The sequence below is a fragment of the Rhinatrema bivittatum genome, chromosome 8 (genome assembly GCF_901001135.1).
Source record: "Rhinatrema bivittatum chromosome 8, aRhiBiv1.1, whole genome shotgun sequence".
Lineage (NCBI taxonomy): Eukaryota > Metazoa > Chordata > Amphibia > Gymnophiona > Rhinatrematidae > Rhinatrema > Rhinatrema bivittatum.
Window position 1 is genome coordinate 110,808,689 of NC_042622.1, and position 19,286 is coordinate 110,827,974.

The 19,286-nt window shown below is 45.3% G+C and overlaps 1 protein-coding gene across 4 annotated transcripts in view; it reads left to right on the plus strand.

Annotated features, from left to right (window-relative positions):
- The first annotated feature begins 9,295 nt into the window (after positions 1 to 9,295).
- The window catches only part of SCAI (suppressor of cancer cell invasion), a 340,491-nt gene continuing 330,500 nt past the window's right edge, over positions 9,296 to 19,286 (plus strand). For 3 of the 4 annotated variants that reach the window (XR_003858238.1, XM_029612830.1, XM_029612833.1), the window contains exon 1: positions 9,511 to 9,683. The gene's annotated coding sequence lies outside the window, so the exon portion shown is untranslated. Of the gene's footprint in view, positions 9,490 to 9,510; positions 9,684 to 19,286 lie in introns of those variants that run through there. The other variant, XM_029612831.1, reaches the window with a different exon arrangement.

Below are 19,286 nucleotides of genomic sequence, written 5' to 3' on the forward strand. Positions count from 1 at the left end.
TCTGCCACTTTCCTATGACATATCGTGGGGCTATTTAAGTATCCCTGTGGTAGCCTGGTAAACATGTATTGTCTCCCTTCCCAGGTAAACGCAAATTGTTCCTGATTTTCCTTGCAAATGGGTATAGTAAAGAAAGCATTTGCCAAATCAATTACTGCATACCACCTCCCAGGATGTGTTTGAATCTTTTCTACCAGAGTAACTATGTCTGGAACTGCTGCAGTTAAAGGGGCAGTGTTCTTATTCAGAGCCCTGTAATCCACAATCATTCTCCAGGAGCCATCCGGCTTTTTTATGGGCCAGATGGGATTGTTCCAGCCACTTGTAGTGGGGATAATTACACCTGCATCCTGTAAGTCTTTTATTGTCTCGGTGATCTCTTTGTGTCCTCCCGGTATTCTATATTGTTTTTGACATACCGGTCCTGTTGTTACAGGTAACTTAATGGGGGCCCTACGGTTCTGCCCACCGTTACTGGGCGGGATAGGTAGGTAGGTCGATTTTGTATAAATGCTACTTTATAAACAGGGGCTTGTCCAAACGTCATAAGCCCACATGTAGTGTTTAACTTCAACCCCTGTAACAAATCCATCCCAATTATGTATTCCTTAATAGGCACAATTACTACTTTGACATGCAAAATTTTATATCCTCCCACTATTAGGGATAATATCGTCCGTTTACCTACCACCGTCTTTCCTCCTAGACCTGCCAATTCCACCTTCTTCCCTCCATGTTTACGTGGGTTTCCATATATTAGGATGGCCTCTGCCCCCGTGTCTACTAGTACCATTACTTGCTGTACCCCATTACGCCATCATATCTCCAGCCCTATGTGAGGGCAGTTATCAGTAGTAATGGCAGCGATATTGGGGGTTTGGCCACTTTCCTATTGTGCCCAGGATAGATCGGGATATAATCTCGAATCCTGTGCGCTAGGTGTCACTCTAGGGCAGGGGTCGGGAACCCATGGCTCGCGAGCCAGATATGGCTCTTTTGAGGGCTGCATCTGGCTCGCAGACACGTGTCGCCATACTTCGCGGTTCCCCGCTGACCCAGCTGCTCCCCGGTCCTCCCCCGCCCGGGCTTAAAATGCTGTCAGCCCGGGCGGAACGCGGCAGGACAGCTGGAGTCAGCGGCACCGGCGGGCTCTCTTCTCCCCCCCCCCCCCCCCCCCCCCGTGGCCCGGAAGAGGAAGTGGAGAGCATCGGGTGCCTGCGCGGGAAGAAGAGACCACACTAGCGTGGTCTCTTCTTCCGCGCAGGCACCTGATGCTCACCACTTCCTCTTCCGGGCCGCGGGGGGGGAGGAGAAGAGAGCACGCCGACTGGAGTCATCCGGGTGCCTGCGCGGGAGTCATCGGGTGCCTGCGCGGGTCTTCCCGCGCAGGCACCCGATGCTCTCCACTTCCTCTTCCGGGCCGCGGGAAGAAGAGAGCACGCCGGTGCTCTCTTCTTCCCGCGGCCCGGAAGAGGAAGTGGAGAGCATCGGGTGCCTGCGCGGGAAGAAGACTGCAGCGCGGCTCGGAGGAAAATGAAAATCTTCAACCGCGGCCAATGGGACTCCGCCTTCGCCTCCGCGAGGGCTGAAAATGAAGGAGGTTAGCGTTGGGAGGTGGCTGCTGCTGCCGCGAGTTCCCGGGGGGGGGGGGGGGGGGGAAGGGGGAGAGAGAGAGTGAATGAATGAGCGAGCAAGCATGTGTGTTTGAGATCCTGTGTGTGTGAGTGAGAGATTGCATGTATGTGAATGATTGAGAGCCTGTATATGTGAAAGAGAGTATGTCTGTGATTGAGATCCTGCCTGTGAGAGAGAGAGCATGAATGTAAGTTTACCATTGGGAACCTGTATGTGTAAGTTTGTAATTGAAAACCTGTTTGTTTGAAAGAGTATGTGTGTATGATTGAGATCCTTTGTGTGTGAGAGAGATCATGTGTATGTATGATTAAGAGCCTGTGTGTATAAGTAAGAGAGAGATCATGTGTGTCTGTGTCTGATTAACAGCTGGTTTAGGTGATGGAGCATGTGAGTATGTGATTGAGAGCCTGTGTTTAAATGAGAGAGAGAGACCATGTGTGTCTGTGTGATTGAGAGCTGATTTAGGTGAGGGAGCATGTGAGTATGTGATTGAGAGCCTGTGTTTAAATGAGAGAGAGAGACCATGTGTGTCTGTGTGTGATTGAGAGCTGATTTAGGTGAGGGAGCATGTGAGTATGTGATTGAGAGCCTGTGTGTAAATGAGAGAAAGAGAGGACATGTTTGTAAGCATGTGAATGAGAGTCTGTGTGTGAGAGAAAAAGACAGCATGTATTTATGTGATTGAAAGCCTGTGTGTGTGTAAGCGTGAAAAGATAGACAGCATGTGTGTAAATGTGTAATTAAGAGCCTATATAAGTGAGAGAGAAAAAACATTTGTATATGTGAGTGACTGAGAGCATGTGTGTATAGGTGTGTCATTGAGAGCCAGTGTGAGAGAGAGCGCTGGTATGTGACTGAGAGAGGAGAAAGTTCCAAGCAAACCACCCCACCTCCTGCTAATTCAGAACAATCTCAGGACACCTGGATATCAAACGTTCCCAGGTATGCAGAGCAAAAAAATTTTTGTATCCTTATTATTTTTCATTACTGGATCTTTGTGTCTGCTATTTTGAAATATTTTGTTGGTATCTGGAAATGTTTTATATGAGTTTTTAATTATTGGATATTCCACTCATCAGCTGTTTCGAAATATGTTCTTTTTGTTAGTACAGTTTTACTGCTGATGATTTTATATTTCTTGATTTGTTTTATAAGGATGTGTGATGTTTCTTTTTTCCTTTGTTACACTGCATACAGAGACTCTGGCTTGTTGCAGTTTCCAATTCAGTTTTTGTCTGCATGCTTCTTGTTATGCGTTTTGGTCTCTTTATTCTATGTTAGGTGAGGGACAGCACGTGATTCAGGTGAGGTTTTCTGCTGGCGTGTAGTTTCTGTGTAGGACTCTATAGCAGCCTGACTTGGTCCGTTTTCCTAATAGGAGATGTATTGGTGTCTTAAGGCCTGGTGTAATATTTTCAGAGACTTATTGTACTTTAAAAGTGTGATCTTACATAAAATGCACACATTTACTTGTATTTAGTTTTAAACATATTGTATGGCTCTCATGGAATTACATTTTAAAATATGTGGCGTTTATGGCTCTCTCAGCCAAAAAGGTTCCTGACCCCTGCTCTAGGGGAAAACGGGTTGGTCGAATTTGTCTCCTGTTCCTTTGTTTCATGCAATAATTGATTCACTTTTTGTAACAGTACCTGAGTCAGTTCTTTGTCTTCTCCGCCCTTTTCCGTATATACTTTTTTCTGCCTCCCCTTACATTTTTGCAAGTACAATTTATACGTTTCCTTGGTGGGGATACCATCAATTTTTTCCTTTGCCACCCCCGCGGCTATCAGAGCTGCAAACATATCTCGTCTAGATATTCATGCCTCAGTGTCTCGATTTCGTAAATCACAGAACCCCTTTTGGGCTCCCTCGCTTCTTTCACTCCTTTGAGTGCCCTTACCTCCCACATCATATATTTCCAAATCCTGTACCTCCCGAATCGAGACAATTAAGTCTCCAATAGTTTTCCCAGCGTTATTAATGAGCAAAGTCATCATTATAGATTTATAGGTGGAGGATACACTTTTCATAATCTCTCACGGGCAGTTCCAGGCAACTTTAATTTTAAGAAGTCACCCGCTAAATCCCCCATACACCACACTTGCATGGTCAATTCCTTATTACGTTGTATAATATCCCTGATAGTATGCAGGGTACGATTGCTCTGTGGCCAATCGGTGATGGTAGCATATCTCCGCTTGGTAGAGGCAGAGATGGCATCGAATAATGTAGTCATCTGCCCCCCTTGCCATCCTAGCGTGCGTATGGCTGCCCGTACCTCTGGGACAGTACTGATCATAGTAAATCGTTTAACATCAGCCTGGTCTATGTTAATATCTCCTGCGCCAGACTCATATAGCCTTACTAGCCATCTATCAATCGCCTCATTGGGCTTTTGTCCCATTCGTTCTAAAATCTCGCTAATTTCGTGCTGAGAGAAATCTCCCATTACTTGTGTGCCTTCTTGCTCCACTACCTGTCCATCACTTCGCTGTAAAATGCACCTCCAGACAATGGGACATGTTTGTTCTATGGGAAGCGGTTCAGCAGCAGCCTCAGATTCACTGTCCGTATTTTAGTATGATTTATTTTTCCCTTATGTTTCCTATATTTGTGTTGAGCCACCCTTAAGGCGGCCCATTCAGCAATAGACTGAAAGTGCTCTGCCTTTTGCTTGTAAGTTTCTAAATGACATCGTAACATCACATTATCTTTTAGCAAGTCATCTAGTTCTTTTTCTAACCCGGCTATCCTTTCTTGTAGTATGCTTTTCTGTTCATGGCAGGTACGATAGCCAGATAGCATTACCCATCCTCATCTCCCAACACATCCCAGCTCTCTTCCTGCTATTACCGGTACCTTTTGTAATTGTTTTACAATATCTAGCTGCTCACTCCCTATATCCCATGCTTCTGCTAGTCTGGTATTTGTTGCCCATTCCTGAGCGAGTATTTTGTATGGCATTTTTTCCCAGCCGGGAATTGCCAAATCAAACGGACCAGCCGGTTCATTTTTGTCTTTATTTTTCTTTTTAAATATAGACATCCTGCTCACAGCACCAAATGTAAGGAATATGGAATACTCCTTGTCTGGGACCACTTATCTACAGGGTCCCAAAAAGAATGCAGTCAGGATATACAAAACTTAAGCCCTCTGGGGATAGAGAAATACCTACAGTACCTGAATGTAAACCGGTGTGATATCTCGATTAAGATCGAATGTCGGTATATAAAAATAATAAATAAATAAATAAATAAATAAAACAAGAATTTATTTATAAATGATTGAATTGACATCACACACAATCATCATATCAGAAAGCAATGTAATAGACTAGATGCTTTACCTGCAGTACTTGTTTCAAGACCTTACCGTCCGATTTCCTCAAGCTGAGAAGCCGGGGCTGCCATCAGGAATGGATGCTGCGGGAATTCTCAACGTGCATCCACGTTGCAGGATCTGCTTCTGACTTTGCCCAGGCTGCTCTCTGTATTTAACTAGGTGTGTTTGCGAAGATGCTCGTGATTACTAATCCCTTAGGGGAGTGATAGCATTGTTACTGGAAACTCGAGCTGGCTGCGTCAGCAGGATTGCACAAGGAGGCCACTCTTATCAAACTGCTATTGCCCAGCACGTAGCTTTTCCAGCACAGTGCTTAGAATTTCCCCTTCATGTGGCGACCCGTGAAGAGGAGGCCCAGAGGTGAGAGAGAGGCTGAGGGTCTGTAGAGTGTGTATGTATGAGATGAGTTGAAAGAATGTGTGTGGGAGTGAGGACCTGAATGTTTGCAGAGACAGCATGTGAGAGCCTCTGTGTGTGTGTGTGAGAGAGAGACATCATGTGACAGTGAGAGCCTGTGCTTGAGCAAGACAGCATGTGGGAGTGAGAGAGAGCCTGTGTGTGATTCAGACAGCATGTGCCAGTGAAAGACTGTGTGTATGAATGATTGTATGAGAGAGAGCATGTGACAGTGAGAGCCTGTGTGTGTGAGAGAGAGAAATGCATGTGAGAATGAGAACCTGACTGTCAGGTCGATACAGTAAGGTCGAGGTAGAAACAGTGAGGTAGTGTCAGGCGCACCCTTCCTCCCCGCATGCACAGTTCTCTTCACTAACTCCCCGATACTCTCCTCTAATCGCATGCAAATGCATGCCGCGGCTTTAAAGCGGTAGGGAAGGGTTATGCCCGCGTAACCCATTTTACTGTATAGGCGCTTAATACAGCGCCTATACAGTAACCTGGGTGTACTGGTGCCTGTCATTTCAAATGACATTTGAAATGACAGGCACCAGGAAGTGTAAAAATCAAAATTTTTAAATACCTGTCGGAGGGCCGCGTGGGTCCAGGCGGCCGCCGGGATCTGGGGGGCCGGTGGTCGCGTGTTAAATCTAGGCCGCGGGCGGGTGGGCGCCTGTTCCGGGCGGCGGGTGGACGCGCGTTAGTTTCAGACGGCCGCGTGGGTCCAGGCGGCCGGCGGCGGCGGGAGCCGGGTGGTCGCGTGTTAAATCTAGGCCGCGGGCGGGTGGGCGCCTGTTCCAGGCGGCAGCGGCGGCGGGGGGACACGCGTTAGTTCGAGACGGCCGGCGGGTGGTCGCGTGTTAAATCTAGGCCGGGTCCGCACAGGCACGCATTCATTCACTGCTGGTGGGGGCTGCCCCCCCCCCCCCCCAGCGCACCCGCCACTACCCCTTTCATCAGCTGCATCCACCCATTATGCCCCTCACGGGCATGTCCCGCTTCACAGAGCGCTCCCACTCAAATCCGTTCATGGGTATATACCCTTTCGCCCCCCTCACAGCGCCATGCTACCACTGCGACCCGGAGGAGGTGAGGCACAGCGGCGAAGACAGACGGGAGAGGAGAAAAAGCAGAGCCGAGCAAAGCAAAAGCGTGCAGCAAGCCGGCGAAATAGACCTGCGAGCAGAGGCAATAGCAGCGGTTCGGTAAGCCTGGCACCCTCCTTGATGTAGTACGTCCCGGATGCCCCCCAGCGCGCCCGCCACTACCCCTTTCATCAGCTGCATCAACTGCGACCCGGCAGTCCCGTGAGGCCTACAAAAAAAAAAAATCCCCGGCTCCCGCGCCCCCGCACTGGCCCGCCGCCTCTACCTCCCCCCCCCCCCCCCTCTCCTCCCGATCGGGCAGATAGGCGGCGGCGACGAAAACCAAAGCAATTTTTTTTTTTTTCAAAAAGCGACATCACACATTGCATAAAATAATCTCTCCAGCCTTAAAGCGACTTACTTTTGGGATCTGTCAAGATCCCAAAAGTAAGTCGCAAAAGTAACTTACTTTTCTGAAGCCATCAGGAACATGATCTTAGCTCCTCCGGACGAAGACGAAGATGGCCGCCTGCACGGGGAAAGCGTGCAATTGGCCGCTGAAGACGTGACCTCACGTCTTCAGCGGCCAATTGCACGCTTTCCCCCGTGCAGGCGGCCATCTTCGTCTTGAGCTACGATCGTGATGGCTTCAGAAAAGTAAGTTACTTTTGCGACTTACTTGACAGATCCCAAAAGTAAGTCGCTTTAAGGCTGGAGAAATTATTTTATGCAATGTGTGATGATGCTTTTTGAAAAAAAAAATTGCTTTGGTTTTCGTCGCCGCCGCCTACCTGCCCGATCGGGAGGAGGGGGGGGGGGGGGTAGAGTCGGCGGGCCAGTGCGGGGGCGCGGGAACCGGGGATTTTTTTTTTTTTTTTTGTAGGCCTCACGGGACTGCCGGGTCGCAGTGGATGCAGCTGATGAAAGGGGTAGTGGCGGGCGCGCTGGGGGGGGGGGGGCATCCGGGACGTACTACATCAAGGAGGGTGCCAGGCTTACCGAACCGCTGCTATTGCCTCTGCTCGCAGGTCTATTTCGCCGGCTTGCTGCACGCTTTTGCTTTGCTCGGCTCTGCTTTTTCTCCTCTCCCGTCTGTCTTCGCCGCTGTGCCTCACCTCTTCCCGGAGCAAGGCTGCTTTCGCGCCCTGCTCCGGGAGGAGAGACACAGCGACGAAGCAACAAAGACTTTTCGTGTTTTTTTACACTTCCTGATTCCTGTCATTCCAAATGCCATTTGAAATGACATTTGAAATGACAGGTACCGTCGCACCCTGGTTACTGTATAGGCGCTGTATTAAGCGCCTATACAGTAAAATGGGTTACGCGGCCATAACCCTTCCCTACTGCTTTAAAGCCGCGGCATGCATTTGCATGCGATTAGAGGAGAGTATGGGGGAGTTAGTGAAGAGAACTGTGGGTGCGGGGAGGAAGGGTGCGCCTGACACTGCCGCACTGTTTCTACCGCGGCCTTACTGGATCGACCTGTTATTGAATAGACTGGTACAACCTTCCTTAATTTCTAAGATCTGACCAAATTCAAAATTAGCTAAACTGCTACTGCTGGGAAGTATGAGGTGTTATAAAAAAAATACTCATGATCTGGAAAAATAGGCAAAGTAAATAAAGCTAAGCTTGAAAGAATTAGAGCATCCTTATTTAACTTTCATATTGAAGATAGCAGTTGCTGATAAGATCATATGATCTAATTAATAGCTACCATTCACAATTATTTTCTTTGATAACAGATTAAGAGAAACTAGACCGAGCCTATATTGCCAATATAATCTAAATTATATCAGAACAATATCAAATTAACCTAGCCACTCAGCTCATTTGAGATCTTTCCACATAAGTTTCAGCACCTGTATATAATTTTATAATTATTTTCTATCTAATATCTTATAGATAGCAGCCTCTTCTTCTGAATGCATATGGTAACTTTTGGAGAGGTTGTAAGGCTACAAGCTGTTTTAGTTATGGCAGAACTGTCCCGTTCTGCAGACATATTAGGTAGCAATTCTTAATGCAACTAAAACCTTGTCAATACGTTGGTGTATTTACTTCTAAATGTATACCTTAATATTATTAAGCTGCTAATGATTTTTTATTTTCTGTTGCTATTTTAATGTTATATGCCGCTTTGGGTGAATTTCTTGTTCAAAAAGGTGCCTAATAAATTCAAATAAATTGATGAAAGTGATCTAAGCTGGGCGATGGAGACAGGGCGCTTGAGGTTGCCCGGTTTTAATTTTGGCGATAGTAAGTGCATTACCAATTTAGATAAACTAATACCAACTAAGGGTGAAGAAACGTTTTTATGGAAGAGCCTCTTTCCTCTGACTATACCTATCTAGTTGCCTGTGATTTTCAAGAACCTCTAGTCTCTGAAAAAATGATTGTTGATTGATAGATATATTGTAACCCTTTAATGAGGACAGGTTGATGTGCCTCTATGTCTCTCTTAATAACTTTTGTGTTTAGTTTCTTTTCCACTCGTATCTAACATGGGGTCTAAGGGAGTCCTGATAGGACAGGGGTATTTTTTTTTTAAATCCTTTTATTCTATGTGAATGTGCATCGTCGAAAGTACGCTCTATTAACGCTGCGCGAACTTGGTGCACTGTATGTAGTGTGATTAAAAAGTGAGTAACAAAAACTAAAACAGACAAATACCCAGACGGCAATCCGCCATCCTGAAAAAGAAGAGCGTTGTTTCTTGGAATTTAAGGCGCTACATGGCACGTGGAGTCCGCCTCCCGCCTTCCCATGGTCTGGAAGAAGCATGTTTCAGTGGGTTAGGAAAGGCAGTCAGTGAAGGCTGCAGTGACGCCCGTGCGCCGCGCGTTGGCACCCGACTTCTTCCCAGCGCCGGTATCCAAGCAGCAGCTGCCGAGCTGGGAGGCGGATGCATATGTCAGGCCCGAAGCGCGTCGCAACCAATCGTTGCTCCCTATCTGCCTTCTCCTCCAATCTGTGAGGGGGGAAGGAAGGAGTCCAAACAAAAATAATGGTACTCTTAACTTTCAAGGTAGGTTGAGCCTCACTTAAACAGAGCGGAGTGGCGCTGTAGCTGTATCAGTGGCGGTTGTATAGGTGGAGTTCTCGGGGTGGTGGGGGGCATGGCGGAATAGGGAGCAGCAGTATCTCTGCATAGTGGAGCGCACCTGCAGCGGAGGGGCTGCAGCAGCACCTCTCTCTCTTTCCACCTCCGTCCCCACTTAGGTAAGTGTAGCCGCCGCCACCACTTCCTGAGCTGCTTGAAGCGGCCTCATGCAGCGATGCCGCTCCTGCAGAGGTTGCAGCCTACCCCGGCCACTGTGTCAGCAGCTACGCCCGTTCCTCCGAGTGGGGGGGGCCCCCCTCACCTGCTGCCAGGTGGGGGGCACTGCAGCTGCAGAGGGAGGCAGGCAGGCAGCGCTTTGTTCAACCGCCCACCTCCTCCCTTCTTCCCCTGTTAGGTGCACAACGGCCGCAGTCCCCGCCTGCCCCTGCTTCACCTTGTCTCCGCTGGAAATCCGGTGACAGAGAAATGCAACCTGCAGCATTCTCGGTCCTGCTCTGGAGTCTGAGCTCAATTGCCTACGGGCGCTGGGATAATCTTCATGCAGCTATCTTAGCATTTACCTTGGTGTTTGTATGCGATGAGCCACCTTTTCTGTGTGTGGTTTATATTTATAAACACACATACAAGGTTATAGTGCTGCGTTAATTTCACTGACTAACATGTATTGACCAATACAGTGTGTCTGTTTCTGTGCATATATACACACAGTTAAGATGTTGACAGACTGTAAACAAAATTATGTGTTTGTGTGCGTGTGAATACACAAACACACACAAGCGTCTTAAATTGGTTTATGGGCTTTAAGCATTCTGATTGTGCTTGGGAAATATTTCTGCCGTCAGTGGAGACTGCCAGCAAATCTCATTTATTCGTAGTATTTAATAACTTGTTTTATTTAACAGTGTCTGTCATTCACCGAGATTTAAAAGCTTCAAAATTGATTTTGCACATGGGTGGGGGAGGAAGGGGGAGTCTGGATCTGAGGTGCATGTTGAGTGGCTGTACTGTATATTTTATTTATGTACAGATATTATAATCTTGATTTTTAAAGAACACTGTTCTGCCCTTTTCACCTATATCTCTATCTCCCCAATTGCACCTTAGGATTTGTTTTAGCACTTCATTGGTTGTCAGGTTATAGTGGAAAGCAGCATTCTCCCCATAATCATGCCCTGGAAGAAGCTTACTATCGGGCCGATACAGTAAAAGTCGCGGGAGAGCGGGCGAGCACAGGCCACTCTCTTGTGCGCATGATTTAGTATCGGCCCGCATGCAAATGAGGGCCCGCGGTAAAAAGAGGCGCTAGGGACACTAGCGCGTCCCTAGCGCCTCTTTTTTGACAGGAGCGGTGGCTGTCAGCGAGTTTGACAGCCGATGCTCAATTTTGCCATTGTCGGTTCTCAAGCCTGCTGACAGCCACGGGTTCGGAAACCGGACGCCGGCAAAATTGAGCATCCGTTTTCAAGCCGCGGGCCGATTTAAATTTTTTTTTTATTGTTATTTTTAGTTATGTTTAACTTTTGGGACCTCCGACTTAATATCGCCATGATATTAAGTTGGAGGGTGTATATGCCGGCACTTTCCCAGTGCCGGCAGAAATTAAACACCTATCTTTGGGTAGGCGCTAATTTCTGAAAGTAAAATATGCAGCTTGGCTGCACATTTTGCTTACTGAATCACGTGGGAATAACTAATAGGGCCATCAACATGCATTTGCATGTTGCGGGCGCTATTAGTTTCGGGGGTGTTGGACGCGCGTTTTTGACGCGCTATTACCCCTTACTGAATAAGGGGTAAAGCTAGCGTGTCAAACGAGCGTCCAAACGTGGATTAACAGATACATTTGCCATGGAGACTCAGTATATGCAAATGTCTCTCATGCATATTCATTGTGGATATCCTGAAAACCCGACTGGCTGTGGAGTCCCCAGGACAGCTTTGGGAAGCCCTTGCCTAGCCATAGCTCAGCTAATCAATGATTCTGTTATACTGCTGGTCATACACTTGATCTAGTATATGCGCCACACCAGCTTCTACCAGATTTCTCCATTGGAAACAGCACCACTAAACTGATCTGGTCAGACCATCAAATGGTACTATTTGAGTTCTTCCCAAACCCACTCCAGAAAATATCTTAAACTGATCAGATCAATGATACACCTAAAACCAGAGGCCTTCCTATGCACTCTAAAAAAAAAAAACCAAACAAAAAAAACCCTTTCCTGCCACATCTGCTACCTCGCTGGTATTCTGATATGAATACTTTAGCCCCATTGAAAGTCACTACCTAACAAACCCTAAACTCAACCCCTAGTTCACACCATAACCGAAACTGCTTAATTAAACTGATCAAAGACTGGAACAAAAATTGCATAAATCTTAATAGTAGATGGACAAAACTTAGTGAATATAACTGTTGAAGACCATCATAGAAGCAAAGAAAGCATGCTTCACAATTACAATTCAGCATGCAAAAACTTCACAACTAGAATTATTCCAAACAATCCAACTAAGCTCATAAGATTCCCACCCCCCCCCCCACCACACACACACAATCAGGGCTGGCACGTCCCAATAGGCACACTAGGCAGTTGCCTAGGGCACGGCAAAGAGCAGCCGTGTGGGGCCACGAGCAGAGCCCATCCCACTCACGGCCGAGAGGAGTAGAGATTTGGTGGCCTGCGAGCAGAGTAGAGACTCGGCGGGCCCTGAGCAGTGCCCATCCTGCTCGCAGCCGAGAGAAGCAGAATCTCGGTGGGCCACAAGCACCAGCTGTGTGTGTGTGTGTGTGTGTGAGGGATTGTGTTTGTATGAGAGAGCAATGGTGTTAGTGAGAGAGAGGGAGCTTGTGTAAGGGTGTGTGTGTGAATGAGACAAGGAATCTAAGTCTGAGTGAATGAGGTTGAGGCCGGAGCAGGGCCTAGACTGGGGATGGGGGCAAGGCAGAAGGTTTGCCTAGGGCGCCTAATAACCTTGCACCTGCCCTGCCCACACTACCCCCTCTCTCACATCAGAAAACTGCAACAATCTTGCAAGATTCTTTTAAGGATGAAATTTCATGAATCCTATCAGATCTGAACATTAATCCAGGAAGAAGCCTGCCACAGGTGCAACAGACTACACCTTGCCACACTCTGCACCTTTCCGCTTCTTACAGAATGAAAATGTGAACACCCTCCTAACTGCCCTCAAACTTACTACTTACCCTCACCTTCATGGTTAATCAACAGGTAAAATCTGGATTTCTTAGCCAGCTCCAGTCCATCATCAATGCCTCTCTTACAGAAGGCCTCATACCAGACTGTTAAAAATTAGCAATCGTGCACCCACCAGTGGAAAAAAACCCCCAAACAATTGACCTAAGTGACCTAAACAACTATCTCCTACTCTGCCATATCTAGGTATTGAGAAAGTTGTGCTATCACAGCTATCAAACTTCCTGTCAACAACAGCCTAGCCTCATTTTAATTAGGCTTCAGGCCCCACTACAGCACAGAAACAGTATTAATAACCCTGGTTGCTGAACTAAGACTCTTTTAGATTGGGGATGGGGTTATCAGCACTCCTGATACTTCTCGACCTCGCTGCATCATTCTATGCCATTGATCATGGAGTCCTAGCCACTCGGTTAAAGGATTTAGAAGTAGCAAGAAAAGTCCACATAAATCTTATCCTTCAAATTTGCATCTTACTTGGATCAGCACTGTCACATCCCCACCCTCTCTTCAATGGAATACCACAAGGATCCATCCTGTTCCCAGCGCTCTTCAACATACACATATATGGCACCACTCAGCAAACTTATCAGGAATTATCATGTTAGCTACCGCACCTATGCTGATGACATTTAACTGCTGATCCCACTCAGCCCAAATCCAGATGAAGAAATCTCCAACCAAAATATCTGCCAGAGAAGATATCAACCTGGCTATGTCAAAATGAGCTAAAACTAAATCCACAAAAGACAGAGGTTTTCTGGAATTGGAATAAAGAATCCCAGCAACATACACACAAAAGTGACCCTCAAAGGGATGGAACTTCCCCTTACTGCCCGAATCTGGAGTCTGGGCTTCATATTAGACTCTCAACTCAGCATAGAAGCCCAAGTCCAAGCTGTGAGAAAATCGACCACTATTTTTTTCACCTCCACCAACTTCGCCTTCTCTTCAATGCCGCAGTCTTTTGCAGAATTATCCAGGCCTGTATCATCTCCTGCGTGGTCTACTGGAATTCCCGCTACATTGGAATCCCAAAGAAACTAGACCGACACCTACAGCTCATCTAAAATGCAGTAACTCAAATGATGCTAAATATAGGTAAGTTTGCCAGGATCTCTCCAGTTCTAAAATCCATATACTAGCTCCCAACTTTCTACTATGCCAAGTTCAAAATCCTAATCCTGTCCTGGCCTCAAGTCTTTAAGGCTGCTCCTTACCTAAACAGTTCCTTACCCCATATGTATCACCATGCCTACTATGTTCATTGACATAAGCCCTCCTCATCACATACACCCCAAAGGAAATGTGCGACACTAGGAGCAAATCTTTCTCTGTTTCTGTCCTAACCCTCTGAAATCCTCCCACTCCCCTCCTCCTGCTGCCCCCCCCCCCCCACACACACAAAAACACACACACACCACCACCATCATTAGCTAGCTCACAGCCTTCCAGCTTCAGGAAGGTACTAAAAACTTGGCCTTTCAAAACACTTTGGACCTGAAGAATGAACCATTTCACAAAACTGACTATCAGACAGCCTTCCTTCCTTAAACTGGCTCATATGAACCTTGTTCAGACCATCTTGCTTATATTAATGAATTGTCCAAATATCCTATACCCAAAATGGTAATGGACTAAAACAAACCCTCATGTATTTTCTATTCTTTATATCTATCTGTGTTGTCCGGGGTGGCCAACTCTGGTCCTAAAGAGCCATAAACAGCCTTGTTTTCAGAATATCCATAATGAATATGAATGAGATAGATGTGCCTGCACTGCCTCTATTGTATGCACATCTATCTCATTCATATTCATTATGGAAATCCTGAAACCCCAGAATATGTGTCGTTCTTGAGGACTGGAGTTGGCCACCTCTGCTCTATGTAATTACCTGCCTATGTTTGTGACCAAATGTCATACAGACAATCCTTGTCTTTCTACCTGCCCAATATATCTGACCTACTGCCTTGTCAAAATATTCTCTCTTCTTCCTCAGACCCAATACAACTCTATTTTATCATTTTGTCTATTTTGATCTACCCCCTTGATCTACTCCCCTTGATTTAATCTACTCTATTAATCAGTTTGTACTATGTACCCATTGTAACCCAAACACATTGTGCTTGTCATAAATCTAATTTTTGTAACATGCTTTGAACTCTCTGGTTTGAAAAGTGTAATCTAAATAAATGATGATAATGTTGGTAGATTAGGGTTGCCTTTGAGGAAAAGGGCATGGACTCCGCATGGGTCAAACAGAGGAAATGTGTAAAATATGCCTTTGTTCTTTTTAGCTCTCTGAGATGAAATAGTTATGGGAAGAAGCGATTTCTATCTATCTATTTGTTTGTTTCTTTTTGTATACCAACATTCGATTGAGATATCACATCAGTTCACATAAAAACTGAACAGCAAATAAGACATGGGCTGCTTATTTTTACAGTATAACTTAGAACAGTTAACAAGTAACTAATTAATACATATGTGTCAAGGAAACTTGGTGGCTTGCATATTGGAACATAGCTTAGGAACAGTTTACAAAGAAATGGTTTTTACAGGGTGTAAAGGCAACTTGGAGGATTGAGGATTTAGGCATGACAACTTGTTTGAGGATAATAATTATAATAATAATAATTATATTATAAGCATTTGATATTCCACCTTTTTGTAAAGGTAGGCCCATGGTGGATTACATAAAGTAATAAGGTATTAAATACATAAGTAATAGTTATGTACAGATATTAAGTGGATAGCAAGTAAGTAAGTGTGGTATGTTGGATAGGAGTAACAAAGTAGGTGCATTGGGTTTAAATTGCATATATTTAGTTAAAAAGTAAGTTGAACACCCATTAGATAAATGTAGCAAGAAAATAGGCAAACCTTCTGGGATTTGCAGTTTGGGAGACTTTCTATGGGCAGGTACTAAGGGATGAATCTGCTTTGGATTCTAAAGGAAGGCCTGGCTAAACAGCCAAGTTTTCAGGTGAAGCACTAGAGATCTTGGTCCATTTATTTATTTAAAAAGGTTTATATACTGCTTTTACAGCAAAATGTCGGTCATATCTGCTTACAATGGTTAATATACATAATAAAACTAAACAAAAAAAATACCATAAACAATAAGTTAAAAGCAAATAAAAAAAAATCTAGAGGTCCGTAATCTGGGGAAAAGAAAAGAATATGATGAACAACTAGAAGGTGACATAAGAAATTCCTTAACCAGTAGCAGAAAGAGAACCAAAGGCCTGTAAGAATAGATATGTTTTTAGGGTTTCCATATTTTAGGGGCAGAGCAGCTGAATGTGCCAAGTTTTGTGCATATTAGTCTAGCTGAAGCTAATGGAGGGGTGGCTAGAACAGTGGGGTGTTGGGAGGCTCAAAGTTCCCTCATGGGGGTATAGGAGAGCAGAAGTTTGGAGAGCTATTTAGGGGCTAGTTGATTCACACATTTGAAGACAAAGCAAGAGCCAGCGTAGCTGATGCAGATTTGGTGTAATATGGTCAGTGGATTTGGCCCCTATTAAAAGTTTAGCTGCCATGTTCTGCAAAAGTTGGAGATATTTGAGTTTGTATTGTGCAATGCCATGGAATAGAGAATTTAGTAGTTGTGGTTCTTGTTTAGTGAGTATATGACAATATACATTTGTAAATAAGGGACAGAGTGCATGATAAGCTAGTGTATTCTAAATTATAATTCTATTATAGTAAACTGTTTGATCAGGACTTTTGTTTCATAGCAGGATACCGAAAGAGATTAGGGTTTAGAAAACTTGCTGCTGTCACTAATAGCAGACATCACTGTGAGAGTTTCACACTAAGAAGAGTGTAATGTCTTCATGGTGGACCTTGAAGAATGTTGAGGTCCAGTGCATCCTTCTGGAGGGCCATCTAAAAGAGTCGGTGGCCTGTCAATGAGAGGGGCTTGCTCTTTGCAGGCACCATGTTAAATGAGGACCCTGAAGTAGGGCAGGGATCGGGGAAGACTATAGAAACCCAGATAATAGCATCCCCTCCGGGCAGCACTTCAGTGAAATGTTCTCTGAATGGTGCATTCATATGCAAGCTGCATATATACACAACATCTACTTATAAGGGTCTGACCAATACTCAAGTTTACATATGTTCAGTCTCTACAGCCTTTCAGGCCGATGCAGTATGGGCAGGCAAAAAATGGGCACTCATGATTGAGCGCCCGCTTTCCTAATGTGCGCCCATCCACCTCTCTCAGGTGCGAGATGCAGTATGCTAATAAGCTGCATTAAAAAAGAAGGCACTAGGGGAAATCGTGCGCCTCTAGCACCTCCTCTGCATGGGGCACCCAGGAGAAGTGGCTGTACACGGGTTAGGAAAACAGATGCTCGATTTTATGAGCGTCCGTATTCTTAACCCATGCATAGCCTTGTAAATTGAACATCCATTTTCCGAACCTGACCACTGTCAACACTTTTTTAAATTTATTTTTTTTCCATGTTGCTGCTTTCTGTGGTTCCTCCAACTTAATATAATTTTCAGCTTTTCTGTTCAACTTTTGGGGCTCCTCAAGACTTAACTCCAGCTCCGGGGCTGCCGTTTAATTTTTGAGGGTTAAAATGTGCGCAACGGGTGCACGGTTATTTTTTTACATGAGGGTTACTAGCTAATAGTGCTCTTCAACATGGCATTTACATGTGAAGAGTGCTATTAGCTATGCGCTGGTTTGGACGTGCCTTTTGGATGTGCTGATCCCCTTATTGCATCAGGGGTTATGAACGCATGACCAAAATGTGCATCCAACTGTGGGTTAACCTGTGCCCTAGCCTGAGCGCATGACATTGCATCGGCCTATTTGCAAAGGGGAGGAATCCTCCTGCCATATTGTAACTGTCTGCGCACTGAACACTGATCAGTCTCCTCAATTAGTAAAGACCCCCAATTTCTCACAGTATTGCCAATCCAAAGTCAGTGGCAGGTGTGGGAGAAAATCTCCAGTTTGGGATGTATTAAGTATCAGGAAATAGCAGAAAGGCAAGAAGAGAATTGGTTTGATAGTGAAGAGAAGGAGGAGGACATAAGAGTAAATGACATCAGAAAAAGACCCAAGGGTCTATCCAGTCTGCCCAGCAAGCTTTTTAAAAAATTATTTATTTATTTATTTATTTATTTTGGAGTAGTAAATGCTGCTCCGGGCAGGTTACCCCAGTTAACACAGGCTGCCCCTTACTTTCATTTCCATCCTCTGTGTTTATCCTATGCCCTTTTGAATTCCATCATTACCTTCCCTTGGAATGCATTCTATACATCCGTCACACTTTCTGTGATGAAATAGTTCCAAGGGATGTATCTACTCCCTTGGAACTTCATATTATGTCCCCCTAGTTCTACAGCTTACTTTCTACTGAAATAGGCATGATTCCCTTGTACCAATAATACCCTTCAGATATATAAAAGTCTGTATTATATCTCCCCTGTTGCTTCTTTCCTCCAGGGCATACATATTCAGGTCCTTCCGTCTCATCTCATCTATCTATCTATCTATCAGGTTTTATATACCGTCATTCGGCTTCATTATAAAGCCATCATAACGGTTTACAAACATAGGAAGGTTACAAACATGTTAATATGAATGTTAACATAGAGAGACATCCGTTCGCAAAGATTATTTTTAAATGTTTAAATAGAGCTAGCACTACGGATTGCACTAAGGGGTGCACAAAGGGGTGTGCCCCTCTGTCACACCCCATCGGCGTGCAACGCCTGGTGATATGGCGCCGTTTAATGGTTCGGCGCTGTCTTCAATGATATTGGGAGGGGGGGGGGAGGTGGCGGGTCTCCCGATCGGGGATCTCTTGTCACTCTTCCCTTCCCAGTTCCAGATGACATCTTTTCAGTTTTTCTTTTCTTTTCTCATGGCTGTGAGGTGTTGCAGGGTGCCCGGTGGTGGTGGGTTGCCTCCCTGTGTCATAACTCTTTTGGTGCAGACATACACCATTTTGGTTGCCTTTCTCTAAACCACTTCCATCCTGTCTGTATCCCTTTTGAGATATTGTCTCCAGATCTGAATGCAGTATTCCAGGTGAGACCTCACAAATGACCTGTACAAGGGCATTATTACCTCCCCTTTTCTTGCTGGTCATGCTTCTTTCCATACAGCCCAGCATCCTTCTGCCTTAGCCACTGCCTTGTCACATTGCTTTCCTACCTTTAGATTGTCAGACACTATCACCCCAAGGTCCTTTTCACGGTCCATTCACATCAATCTTTTACTTCTCATTATGTACAGCTCCCTTGGATTTCTACATCCCAAATGCATGACTCAGCACTTCTTGGCATTGAATGCCAACTGCCAAACCTCTTATTCCTCAAGTTTCCTTAGATCATTTTGCAATCTCTCTACTCCTTCAGGTATGTCCACTCTGTTGCAGATCTTAGTGTTGTCTACCAAAAGACAAATTCTTTCTAACCCCTCTGAAATGTCACTCACAAAGATATTGAACAGAACCAGCGCCAGAATCAATCCCTGAGGCACTCCACTTATCACTCTTCTCTCCTCAAAGTAGGTTCCAT